Source organism: Megascapheus bottae, chromosome 2, assembly GCF_031878675.1.
Source record: "Megascapheus bottae isolate mThoBot1 chromosome 2, mThoBot2.hap1, whole genome shotgun sequence".
Classification (NCBI taxonomy): Eukaryota; Metazoa; Chordata; class Mammalia; order Rodentia; family Geomyidae; genus Megascapheus; species Megascapheus bottae.
The window spans coordinates 35085546-35107424 of NC_143510.1; the positions used below are offsets into that span (position 1 = coordinate 35085546).

A 21879-nucleotide genomic window follows, 5' to 3' on the forward strand; every position below is an offset into this window, starting at 1 on the left:
CCTGAGTGCCCACTTTAATCCAGCACTTTTGGGAGATAGAGGTAGGAGTTGCAAGTTCAAGACAACCCTGAAACACAAAAGTACCCAACAAACTAATGAGCAATGATAATTCAACAAACAACTCAGAAAAGATGTGTTTACATACATAGGAAATGAGGCACATTTCTTATTGCTGGGAACACATGAAGTACTGTGCAGGAAAGAAGTTTTTGGGAGATACAGGAGAAACATGGGAGTATGAATATGGAAGTTCTTATCTGCTGTGTTTACAATTCATATTTTATATAGAAGGAAAGACTTTGAGGTCTTTGGAATAGACAATCTACACAGCCATATTCATATTTGATTGTTTATGGCAAATTTATGACCATTGGGAGGAAAATATCACTTACATATGCTACATTACTTATTTTCTTTCTATATTTAAGAATCAGGATACCAGCTTCCCTCTAAATCATCTGAAATATGTACTTTCACTTGGGCTAAATGACTTATGATATCTATTGCCTTGGTTTACAGAAGATAGACTAAGAGAGAAAAGTTACATCACTTTCTTAAAGAAACACATCAAATAAGTGATAACACCAAAATTTCAAACTCAGTCTCCAGAGTCCAGGATTTTTTTTATTGAATTACTATTAATGCAATGTGTAGCAAATACAAAAGCCTAATTGCTGTCCATGTGCTAAAATCCAATCTACAGAGCAATTCTTTTCCAGAGTTATATGAACAAACATAACCAATATCCCATTCGTGCATGGAATATGGTGTGAGGAATTAATGGTACTTGATTTCTACTCTATCCTTTTCTGCCATGGGAACCACATTCCCATCATATCAAGCTTTCCTATTCCACTCCAAAAGGTACCTCCAACTCTCAGAAAATGCTCTACATTGCATACTAAGCAGAGGTATGAATTCAAATAACTTGCCAGAGTTAGTGTTGATTCAAAGAATGTATCAGAAAGGCTGATTATGATGAAAATGGGAAAATTAGCTTATACCTACATGGTAAAATCTAGAAGACAATAAAAGGCAAGTGGTCCATGGAAGAAAGTCTTGAGAAAATAGAAGACTGATTCAGCGATGTCTGAAAAATGAAGGGAAAGAGATGGCATGAAGACGCTTGTATATCATGAAGAAAATAAAACTACTGAGCCTGACTTAAAAAAAAATCTACCTCTAAACTAAGAAAAACAAAAATGAAGATGTAGACTGAAATAAAGACAAAGACACCAGATGGAAATTTGACCATTCTGAGAGATGGCAATGTCCACACAAGAACCATCCACTAAGAGCTAGCGTTGTGCAAGCTTGAGAAGAGAGGTAGATTTGCAGACAATGTGAAATGTAAAATTGTATGTTTCTATCAACAAATTTACTTCAGATGGGTTAAAGAGACATGTCTGAGATTGGAGACAAGGCATTGCATTATGAAAATTGAAGTTTTGTACAATTTCTATTCAAGATTTCCCCAGACACATATAATGCATGGGTAATAGGGATTCTAGATAAAAAAAAAAGATCTAATGATCACCCAGTAAAGAATGAGAGCCCAAGAGAGAGGACGATGAGTTGGGGACAAATTGATGAAGGAACCAGATACCTGAATGTCTGTATGATGGCTGAGTAAGAGCAGAGAGAGAATATTCAAAATGGGCCTAAGGAATGCATTGCTGTGGTCTGAATATTGGAATTTAACTTTTACGTGTGTGTGTGTGTGTGTGTGTGTGTGTGTGTGTGTGTGTGTGTATGAACATGTTTGGGTGTGCTTAAACTCAGGGCCTAAGCATTGTCCCTGAACAGTTTATTTTATTGGTTGGTTGGTTGGTTTGTTGGTGATTAATTGGAGATAAGAGTCTCAAAGACTTTCCTGCCCAAGCTGACTTCGAGCATCAGTCCTCATATCTTCACCTGAATAGCTAGTATTACAGACATGAGCCACCAGCACCCCACTAGAAATGAATGTTCTTTGTTTTGTGTGTGTGTGTGCTGGTTGGTCTTGGGACTTAAAATCAGAGCCTATGGACTGTCCTTGAGCTTTTGTGCTCAAGGCTAATATTCTTCCACATTGAGCCACTAGGCTGTATCCAATCTTTTTGTATTTAGTTGGAGATAAGAGCCTAATAGGCTTTTCTGCTCCAAATGGCTGTGAACCACAACCCTCAGATCTCAACCTACTGAGTAGCTAGGATTACAGGCATCAGCCAATAACACCTGGCTAAAATTTAACTTTTTTTGTCAACTTTGGGGCTTGAACTTTGGGCTTGGGTGCTGTCCCTGAGCTCCTCAGCTCAAGGCTAGTGCTCTACCACTTTGAGCATAGCACCACTTCTGATTTTCTGGTGCTTAATTAGAGATAAGTCTCACAGACTTTTCCCATCTGGGCTGACTTTGAACTATGATCCTCAAATCTCAGCCACCTGAATAACATGAGTTACCAGTGCTGAGCTTTCCCAGCATTTTCAATGGAAGTTAACATCTGCTGGTGTCTTCACTCAGCCATAGAGGGCACATTCAACATTAATCTTTGATTTTGCCCCAGAGCATATCTTTAGTCCCTCTCCCTCTGAAAACCCCTTCCCCTGAGAATGGTTCACACTGAGTTGTCAAGCTGCAGATGTGTGAATGTAAGTACCAAAATGAAGACTTGATATTGGTGTCCCAGGTCAAAAAGGATATACTTTTGTTCTTTAGTTAGTAAGGGAGATGTTGTTGAGTGTGTGTGAAATTGATTGGAAATCATTTGTGTTGTTTCCTAGCTATTGAGCATGCCCATTTAACATATTTGATGTGTTTCTGACATTTGCAAAGTATCTAGAAAGCTTTGGACAATCATTATGTAAAACATTTTTATTGAAAGCACCCCCTGAGTACTTCTTAAACACAGCATTCTTTTTCAGTCAATTCTGGATATCCCTGAATAGGGAAATATGAATGATGAATATTGTAGCTGTCAATCATGGGCTAACCTACTCCCCTGTTTGAATGACAATATGTATTCATTTGAAACACTACATACAGATACTTGTTTGTTTTTTTCTTGATGCTATAGTATTGCTTGATTTCATTAAAATTGATTTTTAAAAAAAGAATTGATCTAGACATAAGTGCTAGCTAAACTTGAGAGTTACCAGACTCAAGTGTTCTTTCATTCTTTTTGGGAAGGATTGTGCTTGGTGAGGCCCAACATACAATCCCCAAACCCTCTGTCCTGGCAAAGAATCCATTGTGGACTTCTCTGTCCCTATGTTATTTGTGCTGGAGACTGAAAAGATATACATTAGGATATGAAAATGTCTACAATAAGAAAATATAGCATGTCTCAAAAGTGACTGAAATGGTACTGGTTTTTAGGCAATACTTCTTCAAGTCATTTTTTAATCCATTCTTATGAAAATGTAAAATGCTAGTAATAGCTTGTTCTCAGAAATTCTGGAATCTCAAAATGAGAAGGTTGAAGTAGAAAAGGACTTGGACCAGAAAAGCAATGTACATTGTGGGAGCAGAATGCAAATAAAAATCTTTGTTCTTAATTACATTTGATCCCTATTCTACATAGCATAGCAATTCTATCTAATGAGAGAATGTGCAACTAAGCCATTTGGCAATGGACAACAGAATTTTTTGTGTAAGCATCTGGCCTAGGAATAATTTGACAACCAGCAATATGCCAAATTGTGTTAGTTTTTATTTTATTTTTTATAATTGTCTATCAGACTGAATGCTCATTATTCTTGGAGTGTCGTTCATAAACTTTATGATTTACATCACAGGTGGGTGCAGGGTTGTATAGTTCATTCCTCCATGTTGCTATTTGTGTTTATTGATAAAGAAACAGACATTTCTATGGCTTCTCACCTTGCCATTTGTTGTAAATCTGAAAGTCATTCTTGGGTACAACTGATTGATTAAAACACCTAAGGAAAAAGATGAAAATGAGAGCCCAATTCTTTGTACATGCCTGGAAGTGAAAGCAGATTAGCATATGGCTTTGTGCCAATATAGCAGCTACAGCAACTTGTAAATTTACAGCAGTGATGGTGATTGTGTGTATCATACACAACTCAGCAAATGCCCAACTTTACTAGCATCTCTGACTTTATCTTTGCAAGAAATCAAGTCACAATATGCATTCAGCTTCCCAAATGTTCTTCCCTGCCTTTAAACTTCTCTTCCTTCTGCCACATCTAATTCAGCTGCTTCTGCGAGCTGGACTGGATTACAGTGGTGAGCCTCTTGACCCTCTAGTTTACCAGTTATTAGTTCCCAGTGGCCTTGATGTTCTTCATGCTGTCTTTGATCTCAAGGTCAACCGTTTCGAACAACCTTGCACTGGAGTGAATTGAGAAACCCATAGTTTTGTTCTTTCACAGAATCAGTTGTGAGACAGCTTTGGGCTCTGGATTCATGCAAAAGTTCAGTATCTCCACACACATTCTTGCACTTCCGAAGGAGCTGAAAAATCTTGAACTGTTTGGGCAATATGTAAAACTTAGTTCATCCATCCTCAGCTGAGCTTCCTGACACATTTTTATTATCGCTTCTGTGGGCACCTTTGTTTCCTACTTAAAACCTATAGGAAAGAGTGAACCAAACATAAATTAGGATACATAGTTGGAAGTATTTGGAGCAGACTCCTTGAGACAGAGTCTAAAACAGATGTGCTTTCTGGATGTTGGCCAAGTTACATCTTTGAGATTAAACATCTGTGAAAGAAGAATGGCAGGGATGGCAGTGATGGACAGAAGAGCTGTTGAGCTGAGATTTTACAATAGCAATCCCACGTCCTTTCAGAGCTTCCTCTACCAGGCAAGGAACAGTGCCACTGTATTCTCACTTTTTTCAGGGTGCCCCTGGAAGGGGGAGATATCATTTTATATAAGGAAACTCTTTTTGGATAAGGACAATCTGTACTAAGCTCAGTTATTGCATAAGCTTAGGGAATAGGCATCTTATTCTCAGGGAAAAGAGGTAGAGGTAAGTAATCCATTCAAGTATGTATCATGAACTAAGTCTAACTAGTAGGATGAGAAGTAAGAATGACATTTGGAAAGAAATAGTACATGGGTTGTAGAATGTTAAGAGTACTTGAAATTATTAAAAAAAATTCTTATTAGCCTTTGATCTTGCATTCAAAATCTATGTCTTAGAAAAAGTTCTAACATGCCCGACTAATTTCAAAGCCATGATACTTTTTTTATTCTCTTGATCTTTTAATGCACTGAGATGAGTAAGGAATGAATCAAACTTGATCATTTTGTTTGTGTGAAGCACAAGCTCTGCAAATTGAACAAATAGAACTAAATTCTGGTTTGGGAGTCAAAATAAATGGAACTAATGTCAGTTTTATAGGGACTGAGTGACTGTGATTGCAGTTGATACAAAGCATTAGCTCATCTCTCAAATGAGTGATAAGATTAATACAAAGAAATCTCATGGTTGCTTTTCCTTATTCCCTATTTACCCATATGAAATTTTCATTCAAGGTGCTCCAGTCAAATGCTCATGAAATGATATCATCCCCAATTACATCACAGCAATAAAGGTAATTACCAGGACCCAGTGCTCAGGAGCACATAGTGAAATGTAGTACTTGTTATCCTTAAACTGTGGTTGTACATTCAACACTCATTAATTTATTCAGATTCACACCATAATTAACCACTGCTTTGGTATTTAGGTTGAAAGGGCTTGAGAGATGTATAATTTCCATCATTTCTGAAAGAATTTTTCTAATTATTACCTATGAGGATAAAAAATAATGTTGGAGAGAGGACTAAGGCCTCTTTGTAATGTCTCTTATACAGGGGAAAAAATACTAGCTGAAAATTGGTTAGAAGTGGCATTCACCATGCAGCCAAGAATTCAATGTATATACTACAAGATGTTAAAAAGTAAGGGAAGGGGTGGGGGGTGAGAATGTCAAAAAGGGCTAATACTGATCAAGATGCATTGTATTCACAAACTATTTTGTTAAATGACAATTCCTTTGCACAATTATGTTAATAACTAAGCCCAAGGACATTGCTCAGGCCCTTAGTTCAAGTTCCAGGACTAGCTAAAAAATTTATTTTACCGTATAGGTGCTAAACAGAAGAATCACAGTTATATAAAATAATGGGTACTTTTTTTTTGCCAGTCCTGGGCTTCAGCTCAGGGCCTGAACACTGTCCTTGGGCTTTCTCAGAAGCAAGAACTCTGGAAGAAAATTTGTCTCCTGTGTGTTCCAGATTCAAAGCACCCTCTGCTTCTCCAGCCAGAATGGGACTCATAGAAACAGAAAGTGAATATTCACACGAATGCCAAGGGCAAGTGAAGGCAGGTCCTGGAATGGTTCATTAGCACACAGGCTGCTGACCCCAGTACAGGCCCTGACAATTTTTGCTCCCCTAGACCTGGGTGAGAGCCCAATATTTGCATTTCCAGCAAGTTGCTTAGTGCTGCTGAAGATCTAAGGAAATCACTGTACTAGGAATGTTCAAAATAATATTGATAATAATTCAAAATGCCAACTATAGTATAAAGTGGAATACATTTGAAATGAATAATTTCTTTAAAAACATCTGTTGCCCCCACCCCCCGCACCATGGTCCAATCTTTTCTAAGCTGCTCTGAATCACTGAATCTTAGTAGGAGGTGACAGTTTGAAGAGGGATTGAATCAGTGTACCTCACCCCTAACAGTGGCCTGCATGGCTGTGTATAAAGTCTAATAGCTATCAGAGCACAGGCTCACGCCAGTGTACACTCATGCTGTCATTTGGAATGAAAACCTACAGCAAACATGGTGCTCTGTTTTAGTGGGGAGGGGGTGGGAGCCATAGAGTTTTCTGCCCTGGAATCATGTGGTTATTCTAGCTTGCTGTTCAGTGTCTCAGCAAAAGACAAGGGTCATCTCTTCAAGCTCTAGTGTTCTGCTCTGTCTTGCTCTCTGAGAGCTCTTTTGGCTCCTCATGCACAATACACGAACACCTTTGGAGGAAAAAAAAAAAAGATGATTTCACTTAGAGCCACTGTCTGAGCTGCAAAAAGGCACTAATATCCTAAAAAGAATTAAGTCCTATACAACAACACTAATAGAATTAGTAACTTAAGGCTGTGATCATATAGTATATATTAGAAATGTTGAAGAAACAGAGGAAGGGAGGAAGGGAGGAGGGAGGGAAGGAGGGAGGGAGGGAGAGAGAGAGAGAGGGAAGGAGGGAGGGAGGGAGAGGGAGGGAGGGAGGGAGAGAGAGAGAGAGAGAGAGAGAGAGAGAGAGAGAGAGAGAGAGAGAGAGAGAGAGAGAGAGAGAGAGAGAGAGAGAGAGGAACAGGAGAGGGAGGGGACAGGGGGAAGGAAAACCTAGAATGCATAGGAGATTTTTTCATTTTTTTCTTTTTCTGTATTTGTTCTATATTTCAAAATACTCCTAAACACATACCTAAACTTGATTTTTCTAGAATTATCATGTTTTAAAAAGTTACATAAAACTAATAAAGAACTGATCCCAGATATGCTTTGTAAAGAGAGGACTATTCTAGTTATTTATGATTATATATCTAATTACCACAAGTTGTATCTTGAATCCTGTCATGAAGCACAGAGTAGACTGAATAAGCCTTGGACATACCAAGTCTTCTCATGTTTTGCATTCAATGTATAATTTCCTCAGAGAGTGACCTTGAATTTTCCAGATTTAATCAAGATACATGTGTGATATTTCTTGTCATTAACTGACAAGCAAAATTCCATGACTCATAAACATTTTTTAGCTGTCTCTGTCGAGGAAAATATGCCTTTGGTTGTGACTGTGTTTATGTGCTGTGCAGTGAATTTCAAAATTGGCAAGTATGGAGGCAAATAAAACAAATGGAGAGGTTAGTTGTTTCAGTTTAAGTGGCCTCTTTTAAAATATGGATTTGATTGTTGTGAGCCACTGTGAGCACTTTCTCATCTCCATGTGTGGTACCTGCTTTCTTAGTTTGTTAGTTCCTTGTGATTATTTAGCTCAATGGGCTTCATAGAGTTTTCTAGCACAATAGGGGGCAGGGCATTCATTTTTATCCAAGGTGAGGCATTGATCGAGTCAGCCAGCAAATTAACAGCAGCAGAACACTATTAAAATTTAAATTTAATTGCCTTCTCCTTTTAATTTCTATGGCTTTAATCAATAGATGCCAGAGAAAAGTTAAAGTTATTTAACAAGCATCTATTTCCTACAGCATAATTTAAAAAAAAAAGAAACAACAGTTTGATCACAGAGTTGATACAATTTACAAAATAAATGCTTTCACAAAGTATTTTAGACAGTTTTGGGGGGGTTTGGAAGTGCTAGATATTTAACATGAGGCCTCTCTACCAACTGAGTCATACCTTAGCTCCTTTTTGCATTGGTTATTTTCAAGACAAGCTCTCACTTTTATCCTCAGTTTAGGTAACAAGTTCACACTGCCATACCCAGTCATTAATTGAGATGAGGCTCTCTCACCTTTGATGTCCAGGCTAGTAATTCTCCCATTTCAGCTCCCCATGTCACTGAGCTTACAGGCTTGAACCACCACACTTTACTGACACAGATTTTTGAGTCGCCTTTTCTCTTGACATGAGTAAAGGGATTTTCACTGTATCATCAGTTTGGTTTTTTCTCTGCAGTATCCTTGCCATGGAGTTGTGCTGCTTTGCAACGCCATTGTCATTGCCCATAAATTCATTTTCTTTTTTTTTATTGTCAGGATAATATATAAAGGGGTTTCCGTTACAGTCTCCAAGTAGTAAGGACCTCCAGGATAAGGAAACAAAAGCCATATAATGAGTAACTGTTGTCCTTAATGTACCATGTTATCTCTCATCTCTTTTGCCATCCCTTAGTTATCTCATATTGTTATAATATTTCACCTTGTTATCTGATATCTGATATATTTTATATGTGCTTAATTGGTTATTTGAAATTGGATAGGGAAGGGGGGAAATCAAGATAAGCAGGGGGAGGGTGGGAGGGAAATGGGGACCATGTCATGAGAAAGGGAAGGGTATCAATGTTTGTGAAGTTATGCACCTTCTATCTGGTGAATATAATGTAACCCTTCTATTAATCACAATAAGAAAATATTTAAAAAAAATAAAGATCTATCTCAAAAAAAAGAACTGTAAAGAGCTAGATTTCTCTTCCTTATCAATAACCTACTCTCTTATATTCTGTGACAAGCACAAAGAACGAGGCCACAATGCCAGGTTTCAACACTATTTGAATGTTTTAAGTAGACGTATTTAATCAATTTAAGTTTTCATACATGAAAGGAACCCTGTAATTCGGTTATTCATGCCATAAGAGCAGGAAATAAAATATCAATTCATGGGACCTGAAATAGAAAAAAGGTGATCTAGACATTACCCTCTCTCTCAGTCAATCCATCCATCTATCTGTCTGTCTGTCTATCTATCTATCTATCTATCTATCTATCTATCTATCATCTATCTATCTATCCACACACACGTGTTGAAATGTGTATGAAGAATAGAATTTTCTTTCTATCCTGCATTGTCCCTTCTTGAATTCTTTGGAAAACAACCTCAAAAGTCTGAACTGAGATTCTCTGTGTATGTGAAACCTGTCCACTCTTGGGTTGTCCCAAGATAGGAGGGAGGAGATGGAAAGCCAAATCAGTCTATTGCTGTCAAGAGCTTGGCCAAGAGGGCACTGAAACAATTGGATATATGAAAGCTTCAGATTATCAGTGAATTTCAATTACAGTATTTGTGCTCTCCTAGACCCTTATTACTATCCATAGCTGGGAGGTGGCAATGCAGTGGAGATTTATGGAGCTCATTCACTGTTTAGCTACACCTAACTTGAGCTCAGTTTACCAGGACTTCTCTATTAACTCCAAATCTGCTTTCTAAGAAAGACATAAGCTTGCTGCCTGCAATAACTTTATAAACTTCTGACTCATTAGGAGCTTCCTCCTTTTTTTCATAAGAAAGGAATTCTACAAGGTGTTAAGTGATTCCTTATCAAAGAGGTTGACTGACCATAGAAGAAAGAAGATAGGAAATAAGTTAGACAGTTACAAACTCAAGCTTCTTGCCAAGCCATTAGGATGAGAGATGGCAAAGCTTTAGGAGGTTGGGGGGAATGATGAATTTGGAGTACTTTTTCAGTTTTTATTTTGTGTAGTACCTAAAATGGCAATAATAATGGTGATGACAGTCACTTTAATTGCACATAAACGTGACTGTCTAGGAGACAAGCATTTGGAGGAGGCATGGGGAAAGGAGGAAGAAGACTGAAGGTGAAGAAGACTGAAGAATGTATATGTGTGATTATGTATATATAAATATATGACTGTACTATTCACTATATATATGCATACATACATGAATGAAACTCAGAAAACTCTGTTTGAAAAAGCAGAAAGATCATATTAAGTGAGGTAAGCCAGACACAAAGGAACTTAGGCTCAATGGTTTCCCTCATTTGTCATAATCAGTAGAAATCTTGGGCTCTCCTAGCAGAGATTTGCAATAGAGCAAAACCTTGATACAAAAGGCCATATAGTATGATGCTAAATGAAAGGATCTCTAGGATATAGAAACATAAGCCATATAATGAATGATTGTTGTTCTTAAGGTACTATGTTATCTCTCATCTCTTTTGCTGTCCCTTGGTTATCTCATATTGTTACAGTATCTCACTTTGTTACCTGATATATTGGATATATTTGTATTTGGTTATTTGAAATTGGATAGGGAAGGGGGGAAACAAGATGAGGGGTGGGGGGGAGAGGAAAATGGGGACCAAGACATGTGAAAGGGTATCAATGTATGGGAATTAATGTACCATCTATCTGGCAAATATCATGTAACCCTTCTATTAATTACAATAAAAAATATATGAAAAAAAAGAAAAAGCAGAGTGGAGGCAGAGGACAAATGGGATCGTGGTGGAGCAAGTGAATTTGTTCGGGTATCACTGTGTGCATGCCTGCAATGTAAAAATGAATTTTGAAAAAGGAAAGATGCATTTGATGAGGAAGACTTAATTGTTATCTGATGAAAAGGAAAGAGGCAGGTTAATCATCTTACAGGGCTCACTTCAAGAATGACTCTCTTGGCAGAGTGTGGTTGTACGCACCTGTAAATCTAAGTCGTACTGTAGAGGTAGGCAGATCACAGTCAGAGGCCACCCTAAACAAAACCAAGAGACTATCTGAAAAACAATTTAAGTCAAAATCACCTGGGAGTCTAGCAAGAATAGGCACTACAATTTGGTTCAAATGCCCCGTACTTAAATTCCAATGAAGACATGTTACACAGCTGTTTCCAAAACTGTGGTATTAGTACTAATGTTAGTATTTAGTTATTATTGATCTCATACAGAGGCAATGGAGCAAGGGTTAGAGACATTAACTGACTAAGCAAGGTTACTAAAGTACTCTGGAAATACATTTTCGTGTTTTCAGAGATCCCATTTTCATGACAATTTCAGGATGCCTCACTTCTCTATGGGATCTGTAAACAGGATTTTCAGTTAGAATCACTTATCCATGCATGCAATTGAGAATCTGAGATTTTGCTAAGGGTTGTTTTCTACACCTATACTCTGTTACAAAAACTGTAAAAATATTGGCTGTGCCACTGGGAGCAAGCCAGAACTGTCCAAGCCAGCAGGACTTGATCCTTATCCAAAAGCTTTGGAAGCTGTGTGACAGAAGGTAATATGTGGACTCAAGGTGCTGATTTGATTTCTAGGAACCTGAAATAGTTAAATGAAGATTTTTTCCAGAGGTAGTGATTGTCAAAAGAACCCACTTTCCATGGGATCATTTCAAATTCTACAGGCTGATTTCATAAATCCTTGAATATGATTTTTCTCTAGCTATAATCCTAGCCACTTCTATTATTTTTCCACATAGAGAAGGTCCAGACAGGAGTCAGACATAGAAAAGAGCCTAGTAGATTAAGACAAAGTGAGCCAAATAAATCATTACTATCACACAGTCTCTCACTGAGGAAGACACAGCACACAGAGAAGCAATGTAAGTGGCAGAGATAACTTTGACTCTGAGGACATGGTTTTGTTTGTCATATTAGTTGTGGCTTGTTTTTCTAGTATAGTTGGGTCTTTCCTACTGACTGATACAAATATAGAGAAGACACCTGCTGACCTGATTAGTTAAGGTGTTACTTCCTTATCAAAGGCAGTCTGCTACTTTGAGTTCACCCTAGATACTGCAATTGAAAAATCACCCTTGTTCAGGGTCATATGTGAAAAGATTCTCATCTCAGCCTTAGGAACCTCTTTTTCAATGCTGCCTTCTCATTTTAAGGAGCCTGACCTTAAGCTGTTAAATCCGAGATAGACCCAGTCTTTAGAAACCTGAAACCTTCCAACAGTGCAGAAAAAGCACTTGAACCTCTGCCATTTGTCATGAAGATTATGACTGGCAAGCAAGGAACTCAACTTGTCTCTAAGAATGAAGAGACCAGTCAGTGAAATTGAGGTGATATCCAGAGTTATGAGGAATTCAGGTTGAAACTCATTAGGTTTATATCTATACAGATGGACAGGTAGATACGTGATTATTTTGTGTGCATGCCCGCTGACACAAAACCATAGATATAAATAGATAGATAGATACTAAAGAAGCATAATAAATAATTCTTGGCTTAAGATGATTTTCTAGTCATATATCTGTGACATTATTTGGGCCTCATTAAAATAACCCTGAAGGAATCATTTGATCATTTTCTAATATTTGTATATTTGTAAAGTTCACAGAATTTATTATCCAACTTTTTTGAGTAGGAAGGACATTACGATTTGAATTCAGAGCCTAATATTTGCTAGTCAGGCTCTCGACCACTGAACCATATCATCAGCCCTCTCCCATCACCCCGTTTCTTCTTGTTCTGATTATCTTGAAATAAGGACTCATTTTTTTCTCAAGCCCACATGGAAATCATAACCTATTTGATAGCAGAATGACAGATGTATAACACTGCATCCAATTTTTTTGTTGTTGTTGTTGAACTTGGGGGTCTCATGAACTTTTTGTCTCATTTAGCTATGACCTTCCCAATGTCAGCCTCCTTTGTTTCTGGGATGCCACTGTGCCAGCTGTTGGTTGAGAAGCTGTCTTTCAAACTTTCTGATCCAGGTTGGCTTTGAACAGCAATCCTTACAAGGTCAACTTCTCAAGTAGCAAGACTCATAAGCCAACCCTATTTGCATCTTGAAATATGTTATGCTAGTACAAGTTTATGATCACTAATGTCTCCCATACTGATGATTAAGTTTGATCACAAAACTGTGGTTATTTTTATTCATTTTAACAGTGTTTAACCTGCATAGTCAAAGCTGCTGCTGGAATTTACACAAAGCAAACAAACACACCCATGTATCGGGCCCCAGGATGACAAAAATACAGCATTATCAACATCCTAGAAGCAATTTCTATCTCCTTTCGACTTCTGCTCTGTCTCAAGGTTATCTGCTATTTTGACTTGTAATATTCTTTTTGGACTATAAAACATATTGTAAAATCCTACAGTATATATTCTTTTATGTACTTGTGAAATTCATCCATGTTGCAGTATATAATAGTTGTTTCTTTGTTGTCATCACTATAATATATTCAACTATATAGCATGCAATGTGTACTATATAGCATACATTAAATATGGCATCTCCAGTGAACCACTTTTTTAAAATTATTCTTTTCTAATATTTGTAAAGGCAAATGTAATTTTGTATTTTATTCTATTTTCATGAGTATGCAAGCACCTTCCAGTTTGGAGCTGTTATAAATAATTCTTTGGTAAGACATTTTATACACATCTTTTGTCTAAGTGTATCTACTGGATGTCAATCGAAGAGTGGAATCACTACACCAAAGAAAAATCACAGTTTCAGCTTTAGATGACACAGTTTCCCAATAGGACTATAGCAATGTTTTGCATGATCTCATGTAATCATTTAAAAAATAATATTGTTGGATGTATTACATTGTCATTTTGTTTTCCATTTGGAGTAAGAAGCTGGGGTCATTTGGTGGCATGGAAAGCTTTACCGCTGGTTAGGGAATCGTTTCTCTATCTATGAAAGATTTAGATCTTGTGCTGTGCCCAGGAAAGAGCAAAAGTTCTGATATCATAAGTGAAATTTTAATGCAAGGAAGAGTAGCAGAGAGCAAGACCAAAGTTGGTCTTTGGAGGTCTGAGCAGACATATTCCCTGGGATTCTTGAATTCTCAGCAGTGGCAGTGGCAGCTTTTGCTGTCTCATTAAGTATTCTCAACTTTGCCACTCTCTTTGTTTAACAAATCGGAACATGATGTGGCAAGTTGACAGAGGAGTTGAAGAGAATTCTCAGTGATGCTTATAATGTGCTCCAGACACCTGTGCATATTTATTTCTTCTACTCATGCTTCTAGCAAGGAAGTCAGCAGACCTTCGCTAAATGAGAGATTGGGACAGCTTTCAGCAATCTGTTTGAGGAAAAAAAAAACTCCAGCAACTACTATGACATAGGGAAGTTGAAAAAGCGAAAATTAGTTTTAGTAAGGCTTGGGGGGTCTACATGGAACTCTTTTGTTATGAATGTTTATGCTAATTTTATAAGATTCCAAAAGTTGGAATAATCACTTGTCTGTCATTGTGTAATCGTCTCAGTTCCATGGGGGTTTCTAAACTATAAAATATTGTGGATAAATATAACTTCATATAGATGGTGCCTAGCAGTTCTTAGACATTAATTCAAGTGGTCCTCAACTTCTATTCTACCTTGAAATAACCAACACTAGGCTGAATAAGTGTAAGCAAAAGCTCATTTGATTTCCCTCATTTGCTGTAGATAGGATGTGTCTAAAAATCCGTAAGTAAACACTGAAGGGTGTACAAGTGTTTGCAAATGAATTAATTGAAGTACAACATACTTCATGGAGAGCTCAAATCATATAATATTTTTTAAAAGACTAGGTCAAAGCCCAACAAAATAAGCACCAGGAAATGGGTATTTGCAAGTGGGAGATGAGGTGACACAGGGAAGGATAGACAATGAAGGGGACAAAGGGAGGAAAGTGCAGTCAAGAATTTGTTGTATATATCCCAAAAGTAAGAAAAATAAGGGAAGGGGTGGTTGAAGAAGAGTGAGAAGAATGTGAAATGGGGAGACATTGATCAAGATGCATTGTATTTATAAACTGCTTTGTTAAATGGCACCTCCTTGTAGAACTTCTGAAAGAAAATTTTAAAACCTTTATAGAAAGAACAAGCTCCAGTCTAATGTGTAAATATACAAGTACTCAAAAGATATTGTTTTAATGAGTGAAAGATATCTTTGAAAGAGTAGATGTAGTGGCTCGGATCTGTAATTCTAGCTCTTTGGTAGGTAGAGATTAGAAAGATCTTAGTTCAAGATCAGCCTGAGAAAGTGAGCAAGACACCAATACACAGAGCATGGTTGTAGTAGGAGAATCATGGTCTAAAACCAGTTTCAGGCCAAAACCCAAGATCCTACTAAAAACAAACAAACAAACAAACAAAAACCTCAAGTAGAAGAACATTTGTGAGGCCCCTTTGTTCTAATGCCAGTACTGCCAAAAAGTTTTTAAAGATTTCCTTGAAAATGTCATATAGATTTGGATATTGTTTTACTTTGTATTTTTTTTGCCAGTCCTGGGCTTGAGCTCAGGGCCTGATCACTGTCCTTGGACTTTCTCAAGGCTAGAGCTCTACCACTTGAGCCTCAGCACCACTTCCGGCTTTTTTCTATGTATGTGGTACCGAGGAATCGAACCTGTGTCTTCGTGCACGCTAGGCAAGCACTTTAACCACTAGGCCAAACTCCCGGCCCCTTTACTTTGTATTTTTGTCCTCAGATCTTGGAGCTGATTGTCCAAAATGAATATTCTATAATTCAGGAAAGGACACATGTTTAAATCATGAATCAAAGTTTCATATCATGACTGAAATTGTATGCCTATTATAATTCAGGACAACTGTTTCTTCTTCTTGAGAGATTCTTTGATTCTTTGTATTCTTTTTGGTAGGAAAACAATACAGGAATAAATGATTATTCTTGACAAACATATGAGATGAGACTATGTTTGTAGGATTAAGTCTGGAAAATATGCAGGTTCCATCAGAGCCTTAACAGCCATTGTGAAGGTATTTACAGGGTTTTACCCACATCACTGTCTTCAGAGAGAGTGACATCAGCTCCAGTAACATAATTGGGACAAAGGATTTGAAGCATTGTTATTACTTGATTGTGAGATAATGGATACTTCATTAGAACAAAATACAAACATGTTGACACATGTATTTATTTACACACACCTTCACACCAATTATATAAGAAACTCTCAGAATGGGATGCAGTAGTGTATGTATGAACACAGTCTTTGAGGTGATTCTGAAGTGCAACAAAATTTGAGAACTCACCTGGATAACCCAGAGCTTCCCTTCCACTGTTTTATGAACCTCTCAAGGCCTTAAGACTCTCGCTACTGTTCTTTCCTTTCGATGGTGAGATTCTTAAAAAGAAAAGGCAGGCAAGAAATCCAGTGGTCTTTGGATATCTATCTGGCTGCTGAGCACTTCATCCTGCATAAGAAAGGACAGCTAGGCAGGTTTTAGAAGATCAATTTCGTTACCGTTTTTGCTTTCAGTGACAATGAATTTTTCACAGGAGGATGTTCTTTCACATCTGTATTCTACTCTGACTGATTACAAAACTCCATATAGCTTGCCTAGTTTCACTATTAATGTGAGAACCTCTGATTTGTTAAATTATATAAACCAGAAAACATGTGTCTAGCACATACCAATAATGAGTAGCATTTTAAATTGGTCAAAATTTTTTGGGGGGTAGGAGGTTTTTTTTTGGTGGCCGTGGGACTTAAACTCTGTTCCCTGAGCCCTTCAGCTCAAAGCTACCACCCTACCTCTTGAGCCACAGTGCCACTTCCAGTTTTATAGTGTTAGTTTGGGATAAGAGTTTCACAAACTTTAGTGCCTGGGCTGGCTTTAAACTGTAATCCTCAGATCTTAGCCTTCTGAATAGCTAGGATTACAGAAGTGAGCCACCATACCTAGCAATTGGTCAAATTTTTTAATCAATACTTTAGAAATTTGGGAGTTGGGAATGAGGCATAGTAGTTCAGTATATGCTTAACAGGAACAAGACCTCAGGTTTAATCTTCAGCATCAAAATATTCATAATAATCTAGAAACATATCTCTAGATTACTGATTCAGAAAGAGAATTTCCAAGCATTAAAGTTCTGCCACCTTTTATTCCACTAGCATAGCCCATCCCTTGTTTCCTTTCTCTTTATTTTACATACCATCACACAATAATGGTCTTCCAGTTCCAGCCTTTCCATTTTCACCCTGCAAGACATTCCAAGAGTCATCTTTATGAAGAGCATTTATACAGTGCTTCCTTAATCAAGAAATGAGTCAACATATATCCACCAGCATTCTTCTCACATTTATTGGATGCCAACTTTATACTAGCATCTGTGTTTGGATGCTGCAAACACACAGCAGAAAGGCAAAACTTTAAGAAGATGGCAGCTCCTGCAGGAGAGAAGAAAGTCAACTGATCATTCTCATCATATCTTCTTGGCAATGCTGACAAAGAGAAAAAGCCCAACATGGAAGAGTTCAGAATGAAATCTATAAGGATGGAGACAATGAGATCAGCGAAGAATTGGGGTTGTGGGGGGGAGGTATTATCACAATCCTAAAGGACAAAATAGTAGATACCCATAATTGCTTTCACCTAGTTCTCATTTCCTGCTTCTCTTAATCACCCTTGCATATCTTGTGGAAGATCACATCCCCCTCCTCTCTCCCTTTGGCAGAACTCTCTGCAGACCTCACTCAGCAGCCTGACAGTGAAACTACTTGACAGCCAGTGAATACAGCACTTTCTCCCATCTAGGGTGATGGGTTCAGGGATGGACATATGGTCCAATTGGAACCAATGCAGTGACAGTTTCTGTGGGATTTCTGAACGCTTACAATGTTGAGAGCTCGTGGAAGCCTGTTGCAAACCCAAGTAGAAAATCTGCCTGAAACTTGAGCCAACACATGAGGAAACAGAGCTATGGAGAAAGAGGAAAAACAGATTCTGCCTCCAGATTCAACTTCTGAGGCTGGTAGTTCCTAAAGTGAGTCTTTTTCCTTTAGTTGAGTGAATGAACTGCTGTACACAGTCTTTCCTTTTCCTTAGTCAGGGTCAATTCTGTTTGCTCTTGCAACCAACAGAGGCCTTTGCCTCTGATATAGGGAAGACATTACTAATCACGGAAACAACAGCCTCTGAAAGATAAAGGGACATTCTGATGTCAGCAAGTGATCTGGCTCTGCTCCACTGAGTGGGAGGAAGGCAGTGCCTTAAGTGACATTGGACAGAGAGATAAGGCCCAGCTTGAACTAGCATATGACTTTAATATATGTATATATAGTTATGATATGTACCTATTACAATCAAATGTGCATGCATGCTGAATGATGAGACAGATCTTTGTGACTTGTGGGGGTGCTCAGGTGGATTTCATCAAAACTACCTAACTGCCTTTGCAGCAAGAGCTCAATCACAGCCAGTGCCTACCTTGACTTGTACAATGCTTCCAAGTCTGTTTATATCTTGTTCATTGATCTGTGCTGTAAATATTTGCTGAACACTTACCATGGGCTCAGTTAGAGCCTCTGATTGGAAAGCTGGGTTTAGCTCATCTGTTCCGCTGCTGTCCCCAGGTGGAGTGTATGGGAATGCAGGAGCAAGCAGAGAGCAAAGGGAGAGTAGGGCCATGCCAGAGAATGCTGGCAAACACACCAGACGTCTCCAAGAGTGAGTGATGAATTGACTCTGGGAGAAGGAACAGGTGAAATGAGGGAGACTAATGGAAGGAATGACTTTGACCAAGAAGCACGAGACACTGAGAGGGACATTTCAAATTGTCACCTTCCTTGCACAGTCTATGTTGAAAATGAACTATGCAACATGAGAGAGGGGGTTAGAGGGAAAACTAAAGAGAAAGTAAGGGAAGTGGTGACACTGCCAAAAAAAGAAATATACTCATCACCTAACTTGTATTATCTGCAACCCCTCTCTACACTTTTACAATAACAATTTGATTAACAATTTCCTTAACATTTTCTTTGTTTCAAATACAACCAAGGTATTATATTGTCATTTCAAAATGTAATCTAGGTTAATATATTAATGAGATATGCTGCATTTGTTTTCCTTTATACTAAGTGTTTAAAAATCCACGTATGTGTGTGTGTGTGTGTGTGTGTGTGTGTGTGTGTGTGTGTGTGTGTGTGTGTATTTACATAGCATGGACTTAAAGAAAAGCTGATTCGAATTAGCTGCTTTTTGAAGGTTCCAAAGATACACGTGTCTTATGGCTCTTACACTGAACAGTGGACTTCTAGAAAAATCTCTACTTCTAGATAAGGAGTGGGTTCTGCAGAAGACTAGGAAGAAGCTACTGGAGGTGTTAGGAGATGGTACAGACTAATGGTAGCAAAGAGATCAATTTGGGGCATTGTAAGTATAAGGTTCCTATGCATAGATGGTGAGATTGAAGAGAAAACAGTAATCAAAGATGGTGCCCAGGGTTGGCTTGCACCGCTTAATTGATTCTCTTTGGTGAATGATTCAGTCTAAGAGGGACAGGAGTTGAACAGAAGAAGAATGAAGAGTTTGGATTTAGCTAGATTAAGTTGAAGATGCTTAGTAGACAGCCAGGAAATCAATTGAACAAAGCGGTTCTGTCTCAGTGACCCATCATTCATCTCACAGGCACAGGAAGGTTCTCATAATTCAGAAGCGTTGAAGAAGCAAGTTTTAATCTACATACACTTGGCCCACATTCTCCCCATCTTCCATCTCCTCCTCTCTCCTCTAAAGAGACTTATTTCATTTTGCACAAGATGCTACAGTGTTTTCAATTTAAATAGAAATACAAATGAATTGGATTCAAAATCTTCTCAGGGAAAATGGAAATAATTTGCTTGCTAGGGTTTAATTTCAAGGCAAGAATCATAACCAGAACTACTTTAACTGGGGCATTGATTTGCCGTTCATGCAACATGTGCTTTTTGTATAGGAATTTCAAGAAAGTAGATATAGCTATATCTATATGTATAAAGCAGCTGGGATATATATGTACATATATATGCAGATACATATACACACATATACACACATATACATAAACCAGCCTCTCTGGTCTTTCATTCATCCAGCACAAATAACTGTCATCTCTTAATGCCTTCTACAGATAATACTTCAGACTACAAAATCTCTTTTGGTGTTCAACTGCAAAACGTTATCACACTCAAGACAGCGGAACAGACAGGGTAAATGCTGTCAACTTACCAGCAAGCTCTGCCAGATGTTGAACTGATTTGGGCCAGCTGTTTTCACAATAACCACTTGCTTGTATTACTGTAAGTCACTCTACCCCATCCACTCTACATATGGAAGCTGCCCTGGATAAATCTGGATGCTTTTCCTTCTGTGCTTTTGGTTTCCCTTTTTAGTTAGGAAGTCTATCAGCCACTTCACAGTTAGTCCCTGCTTCCCAAGTCAGGATTTAGATCAGAAGACTGGTGGTCCTCAATGGAGGTTTACTGAATAACTCTGAAAATTTTTAAGTCTCTCTATCTTACTAGGAAGTATCTAAGATATTTTAATGCTTCTCTTTCTATTGACATTCCAGTAAATGAAGGCAAACTACAATTACTATAATTTAAAAATTAAAAAAAAATGGGTGCCGGGAGTTTGGCTTAGTGGTTTGCCTAGCATGCATGAAGACCCAGGTTCGATTCCTCGGTACCACATACATAGAAAAAAGCCAGAAATTGTGCTGAGGCTCAAGTGGTAGAGTTCTAGCCTTGAGAAAGTCCAAGTATAGTGCTCAGGCCCCGAGCTCAAGCCCAGGACTGGCAAAAATAAATAAATAAATAAAACTAAATAAATAAATAAGTAAATAAATAAAATGAAAGGACCTCCAGGATATAGAAACAAAAGCCATATAATGAGTGATTGCTGTCCTTAATGTACTACGTTATCTCTCATCTCTTTTGCTGTCCTTTGGTTATCTCATATTGTCACAGTATTTTACCTTGTTATCTGATATATTGTATATATGCTTATTTGGTTATTTGAAATAGGATAGGGAAGAGAGGAAAACAAGATGAGGGGCAGAGGTAGGGGGAGGGAAATTGGGATCAAGACATGAGAAAGGGTATCAGTGTTTGTGAAGTAATGCACCTTGTATCTGGTGAATATAATGTAACCCTTCTAATAATTATTGTAAAATATATATTAAAAACACTGTACAGTCAATTAAATTTCAATTGAGATGTCTAGCTATTCCTACAAAGCAATAGCTCCCCTTTTGACTACTTGCCTGAATGTAGTTCATTATAGGTACCTTGAATCTGTGCCACGTGTGCAGGCTCAACAAATCTGGAACTTGTAATGAAATAAATTTACATTCAAATCCAAGCTATCGTCTATCCTAGCTCTGTGATTTATACAAAGTTTCTTCATCTCTCTCAGCCTCAGTTTTCTTCTTTTTAAAGGGGTGCATATCTCACCCTTGTTATAATGTAATTTTTATATAGTTGTTAGACTTCTGCCTTATATAAATCCAGTGCATACACACAGCAAGGTACTAAACATGAATGCCATTTCAATCAGGGAAAAGAACTCTTGTTTGATGTTGTCAGCTGGAGCAATCCTTATAACAAGTTAAGCATTGAGAGGATTATCCAGATATAACTCATAGGTATTTGGATAAATGAGTGAGTGGTTTCTCATCTCACGGCTTGCCACAGTATTTCTGAGCCACTGTGGTATTACCCA

The 21879-nt window shown here is 37.9% G+C and overlaps 1 protein-coding gene across 3 annotated transcripts in view; it reads left to right on the forward strand.

Annotated features, from left to right (window-relative positions):
- Tafa1 (TAFA chemokine like family member 1) overlaps positions 1 to 21879 on the forward strand; it is a 421871-nt gene that overhangs the window by 354977 nt on the left and 45015 nt on the right. The window lies entirely within an intron of this gene.